The sequence below is a fragment of the Medicago sativa genome, chromosome 3 (genome assembly GCF_051527215.1).
Source record: "Medicago sativa cultivar Bolivia chromosome 3, Bolivia_mono, whole genome shotgun sequence".
NCBI classification, from domain to species: domain Eukaryota; kingdom Viridiplantae; phylum Streptophyta; class Magnoliopsida; order Fabales; family Fabaceae; genus Medicago; species Medicago sativa.
The window spans coordinates 63,797,074-63,803,803 of NC_140751.1; the positions used below are offsets into that span (position 1 = coordinate 63,797,074).

The 6,730-nt window shown below is 33.1% G+C and overlaps 1 long non-coding RNA gene across 1 annotated transcript; it reads left to right on the top strand.

Moving 5' to 3' along the window:
* Nucleotides 1-5,515: 5,515 nt before the first annotated feature.
* Nucleotides 5,516-6,112, top strand: LOC146939082 (uncharacterized). The gene is made up of 2 exons (XR_015031546.1): nt 5,516-5,777; nt 5,872-6,112. It is a non-coding gene; the product is annotated as an uncharacterized LOC146939082 (long non-coding RNA).
* The last annotated feature ends 618 nt before the right edge of the window (nt 6,113-6,730 follow it).

Below are 6,730 nucleotides of genomic sequence, written 5' to 3' on the forward strand. Positions count from 1 at the left end.
CGTTGGCATCGTTGTAGTTGTACTTTTGTAGTTCTATTACAGGTTGTATTATACTTTCACATGATTGAGAGAATTCATTTTGCTTGTCTTGCTGATTGTTTTGGATTTATCTCCAAACTATCAGGTATACCAAATATTGTGACCAGAGGTTCCCAATGCTATTACATGATGTCATTCATTAATATAGTAAAGGATATGATAGAAGAAAACAAATATTAGTGTTCCATTGATACCCTAAAACAACCCAAGATACTTTTTTTCTTCTCCCTGTAGAACAACCTGTTACCTATCAATTTAAAAAACTAAAACAGCCTATTATATTAATTTAATAAATAATTTTTTATTTAAAACGTTTGAAAAAGGTTCAACAAACATTAAGTAATCTACTATACTATACTATATAGGAAAATTAATGTCCCTTGAAATTACCATTTTGCCCCTATTAGGGGCATTTTGGTAATTTAATTATTAGTGTGAGTTTTTTTAAAACCAATGGCCTATGAAATTCCATTTTTGCCCCTAACCAATTTTTTTTTTAATTATTTTCCAATTTTTATATTTTTAACTATTTTTCAATTTTTTCTCCCAAATTCAGTTGCTTCTACATTGCCGTTGTGGGAGATTAAGGTATCGTTTGACCCGACTTTTTTCAAATTTCTCTACATTTTTAAGGAGAAGTTAGGCCGAATACAATATCAATTAAGTACTTACTAAAAAAGTACTTTTTTTGAACGCATAAAATTGAATGGAATGAACTTTGACCAGAAGTTGTTGAATGTTACTTTAAAAAACTACTTCTCGACAATTTATTTCACAAGCACCTCTTTTCAACCCACGCTGGGAACCTTTTCTTTATTTTTTAATATTATATTTCAATATGTTTTTTTTCTTCCATTTAACTTTATTTTTTTTAACCGTTCCATTAATTTTTTAAGGAGATTCCATTTAATTTTATTAGCTTTTTTTCAAAGGAATTTTATTATCTTTTTATCACTTATATATTTAATTTCAATATCGTTTAATCATCACAATCCCACAAATATTTTTATTCACTCTGTCATTTAATGATCCCAAATATTTTTATCTCCTTTCTTCATCCTCGCGATTATATACACTTATTAACGTTTAGTGTAATATTTTATGTCCGTCTGTCTGTTTTTTTGTTACGCTAATGCATATAATTTTTTTAGTGTTGCTTGGTTGAGTGCTACCTCACCAATTTTTTTTTAACTATTTTCCAATTTTTATATTTTTAAAAACTTTTAACTATTTTACAATTTTTTATTTTTAATTATTTAAAACTAAGTTGATGGTTCATGGTTTTTAAGGTTTATATTTTGACATATTACAATGATTCACAATTATCCGTCATTTTACCATCTATCCTTTCAATGTAATCTTCCAGACTGAATATTACAAAGCATATGTGAAGAGACTGAATATTGCTCAGCTGATATTACTTTTTTGACGTCCAAGAGATTTTTTATTTTTTAACGGTCAAATTATCAATAACCAAGTTCCTACACAAGACGCTAAAGAGTTTAATGTGTTTCTTTCGTTCATTTTGTGTCATGTAAATATTGGTGTTAATCCCTTTTTGGTAACTCTATGACAGTAGCGCTCACTTTTATAATTTTAACTAATATGTAATTTATGATGTTTTTCTGCTCTTGATAAAGCTTTCATAAATATTTTGATAAAGATTTATAATTTTTGTGCAATATTTATTAATTTGTTCATTTTTCCTTCGGAACAATTTTTTTACAAAATACGTTACTGAACCCCATGCCTTAGACCATATGCATCACAAATATTTGGATTATGCGACCTTCATTCTCAAATTTACGAAGAATGGTAATATTCCGTAATTTGAACATCTCTCCTTTAAAACAAGTTTTTTAAAAGTGCGTATAATTCACATGAAAGGACTCGATACTAAATTGCAGTTAATATCTGCCTTTGCTGTAGATCATGTGAAATGATTTATATACGTTGAAACTGAAAGGCAAAATGATATAAATCAAGTAGAGAGGCATTCAACTATCTGTCTGATTCAGAAGTTTGTTCACCTGAAAGGACTAGATACTAAATTGCAGTTAATATTTACCTTTGTTGTAAATCATGTGAAAGGATTTATATACGTGGTACTAAATTGCAGTTAATATCTGCCTTTGCTAGGGGTGGCAAAAATACCCATGTCCACGGGTACCCGTAGGTAAAATCCGTCGCGGGTAGCTAAACGGGTATCCACGGGTATAATAAACGGGTATTTGACTACCCATTATTATATGGACACAGACACGAATTGGATTGTATCCATACCCACGGGTACCAATACCCGATAATAAATTAAGTAAATTACTAATATATCTTTATATATCATATCTTATTACTTAAAGTTGGTACCTTATTGAAGAAAATTTTACCGCCCACCTAAAAATCCTCAATAATAACCTATTTTTATTTTAAATTTTTTTAATTCATCTTATTAAGTTCGCCGTTTCCACTTCATTCACATCATAAAACATATAGATTATATAAGAATCATGAATTTTCTATGAATTATGTATGATTTATGAAATTTTAAGTGGATTATGTATGGATGTTTAAAAGTTGAAGTTTTTTGGTAATTAAAAAAAGTTATTATTTGTACCAAAAAATAAATAAATTCAAAACTCCATGGGTACCCATGGATACCTCAATACCCACGGGTACCCACGAGGATACGGGGCGGGACGGGTATCATATTTATCCAACGGGGCGGGGACAGGAATCATATTATCCGTACCCATGGGTATCCATTGACATCCCTAGCCTTTGTTGTAGATCATGTGAAAAGATTTATATACGTTGAAGCTAAAACACAAAATGATATAAATTAGGTAGAGAGGCTTTCAGCTATCTGTCTGATGCAGAAGTTTGTTCACCTGAAAGAACTGGATACTAAATTGCAGTTAATATCTGCCTTTGCTATAGATCATGTGAAAGGATTTATATATGTTGAAGCTTATCTGAAAACCTATCGGTTTATATGTTTATGTGTTTTTGGGTCTCTGTTTGTGACAATCGTAAAATCTTGAAACAAAAGCAATAACTGTAATTAAGCTATTTTGGAAAATCTGCTGATATCTGAGATTCAAAAATATCTTTTTCAAGTTAGATTAAATTTAAAATTGTATGCATGTTGACTATGGAACTTTGTTACGATTTAAAATACAATATAAAAAGATTTTAAAGCATTTGGATTAGAGTTAGTGATGAATTTATGTTAAAGATGGTCATGGATATCATTTGCTTCATCACTAACTAACTATGTTTCTATTTGTGTTATTTTTGTTTGCTATTCAATCATGATTTTCTTATTTCTTTTTGAAACCAGTAAGATTATTGGTAATTTCTTTAGGTGAATATACTTGCTAATTTAATACTGTTATAGCTGTTGTTTTCTGTTTATGGTTTTTGACTCAAATAAGTGCTTATATCTAAGTTTGCTTGATTTTCTGGTTTTGTTGTATATACAGAGTATAAAGCCAATTGTTGGAGTTAAATTCTGCATTATAAGAATTCTGAATGTTACATCTAAGATGTTAAAAACTGATATAGTTTCTTAATCGTTAAATTACAGTTTAGTTCTACTATTGTTCAAATCCAACTTAACTTAACCCTTTTTTACGTCAATGTAGGCTAGAGTCTGTATTCAACAATGTTGGAAATCCCACCCCGAATATGAAGGGGTGGGTTGGTAATTCCACCTCAGGTGCGTCGGAAATCCCACCCCGAATGTGAGGGGGTGGGTTGGTAATTCCACCTTAAAATTGCGATGTGATCTGCCCCAAGTTGCCTTATGTTGGCTTGTCTTTGAGGGGGTGAATTTAGTCTCACATCGGTTAGATTGGAAGCTTGATCAGAGTTTATAAAGAGGAGGCACTACTCACCTTACAAGCCGGTTTTGTAAGGATGAGTTAGGCCCCAAATTTCAACATGGTATCAGAGCCTATCCAGGATCTACCGTTGTCGGGATTTCGCATTGCCACGCTTCATGCCCATTGGGCCTGGCCTGAGCGTGAGGGGGTGTGTTAGAAATCCCGCCCCGAATATGAAGGGGTGGGTTGGTAATTCCACCTCAGGTGCGTTAGAAATCCTGCCCCGAATGTGAGGGGGTGGATTGGTAATTCCACCTTAAAATTGCGATGCGATCTGCCCCAAGTTGCCTTATGTTGGCTTGTCTTTGAGGGGGTGGATTTAGTCCCACATCGGTTAGATTGGAAGCTTGATCAGAGTTTATAAAGAGGAGGCACTCCTCACCTTACAAGCCGGTTTTGTAAGGACGAGTTAGGCCCCAAATTTCAACAAACAACACTACTACAATCAAACAATCAACACCGCAAAGAAATCAACTTCAACTCTCCTGGATTGCTTGTTTCTGATGAAGGAATTAATCAACACCGCAAAGAAATCAACTTCAACTCTCCTGGATTTTCTGATGAAGCTGATGAAGGAATTAATCAACACAATCAACACCGCAAAGAAATCAACTTCAACTCTCCTGGATTGCTTGTTTCTGATGAAGGAATTAATCAACACCGCAAAGAAATCAACTTCAACTCTCCTGGATTTTCTGATGAAGCTGATGAAGGAATTAATCAACACCGCAAAGAAATCAACTTCAACTCTCCTGGATTTTCTGATGAAGGAATTAATCAACACCGCAAAGAAATCAACTTCAACTCTCCTGGATTGCTTCTTTCTGATGAGGGAATTAACTATGTCACACACTTTGGCAAGGATGACATAGGGGTGTACATGGGTAATGGAATCAAAATTGCCAAAGAGTTTGAATTTTTGGTTCCATTGCTTCTTTCTGATGAAGGAATTAACTATGTCACACACTTTGGCAAGGATGACATATGGGTGTACATGGGTAATGGAATCAAAATTGCCAAAGAGTTTGAATTTTTGGTTCCAACCAAGATTAGGCTCGACTACAAGGGCATCAAAAACATGTATAAGCTGACACAACTAGGACCAATTTACATTCCAACTGTTTTCCCCGCACGAGTTAAACAAGAACCCATTGAGATCATTTCAGACGATGACACTGACACTGAACAAACAAATGGTGAGGATGAAGCAAGAACTAATAATCAAATTCATCCAAATGCAGGTCCTGTCAACAATTTGCAAAGAACTAATGCGGTGCATTATCATCACTTTGAGAAGGATGTGGCAGCAGCTTTAACCTCCATTGAAAAACAACAAGCCTTGGTACGTCTAAAACCATTCTTAATAAATCTAGCATCATCTACTATTGTAAAATAAATATGTCAATCTATTAAAAATAACAAATAACACATAGAATAAGACTATTCAAACTTACCACATATCCTCTGTTACATTAAATTCAGAAGGTGTTATAATTGTAATATATTAATGTCTCATAACATCAACCTTAAAGAAATAGTTTCTATTCAAGCAATCTATGTGCCTTTACAGTTCCATTTTTGATTTCATATAGCATTTTCCAAATCAAATATCCAAAAAAGTCTTGAAAAGAAAGTATCTAAGGATGACTTTAGAAGATTTGGAAACACACAAGACATATAATTGCAAGGTTAGGACAACTGGCAAAGGGAATGCTGAGAAAAATTTAGGTGGTGAATGGTTTAACTTCGTCGTAGACCGCGACTTACAAGAGGGTGATAGATTGATTTTTGATTTGGAGGATCCACCAACTAAAATGTATGTCAGACACATTCGCGGCCAATAAACAACAAAAGGTAGGATTACTTTTGAAAGAAACATGTTTCTTTGGTGTTAGGATTGCAAATCTATTTGCTTATACATTATTCTGTCCTCTCTTTATTGCAACAGGAATCTCTCTCTGCTTATGCTAAAAATGATTTGGATCTCGCTGGGAGCTGCACTTCTGCAAATGTGTTAACAATGTACAATTTGTATAATATTTCGATGACTATGTGTTGAAACGATGGTTTGGATATAACAATCCCAACCTTTTTTGGTATTCAAACTTAAATAGGTTTTTGACTATATCGCAACATCTATATTTTGACTGCAGTACACTATATGTGCAATAACAATGGTTGCTATGTTAGTTTCTATGTTAGTTCATTTCCATATTTGAGAAGGACAATAGTGCTCTATGATTTCAACAATACTCCTTAGAATCAATTCACTTTTAACCGTTAACAAATGCGATTGCCAACAAAATTATCCGAAAAAAAGCAATCCACCCCGTGCGAAGCACGGGTTGACAGCTAGTTTTACTAAAATACAATGATAGACTTTAAATATCCTTCAACTTACACTTTGCTTTTAGGCCTCCAAGTGGGTTTGGCTCTGTTAAGCTGATACACTAGAAACTAAAAGTGACAAATTTTTAGAGCAAATATTAATTTGTTAATGTGACAATTACTACCTCAGAGAGTAATTACTAAGATCTTATGACTTTGTTTGGGAGTTTGGAGGAAAGGGAAAAACGTCCAGAGGTGGGAAAATATATGAAAAGTATATGAAAAGAAGAATGAAGTAAGTATTTCTAACTAAGATTTTCTTTTCCCAGCCTAATAGCTTCTTTCGTGTCATCTAAATTTCTCATTTTGTCCATGTTTGAATTATATAATCCGAACTATTTATTCAATATTTCAAATTATATAATCCGAAGAGCCTAAAATTTTTGATTACACCTAAAAATCACATTGGTGCATGTAAC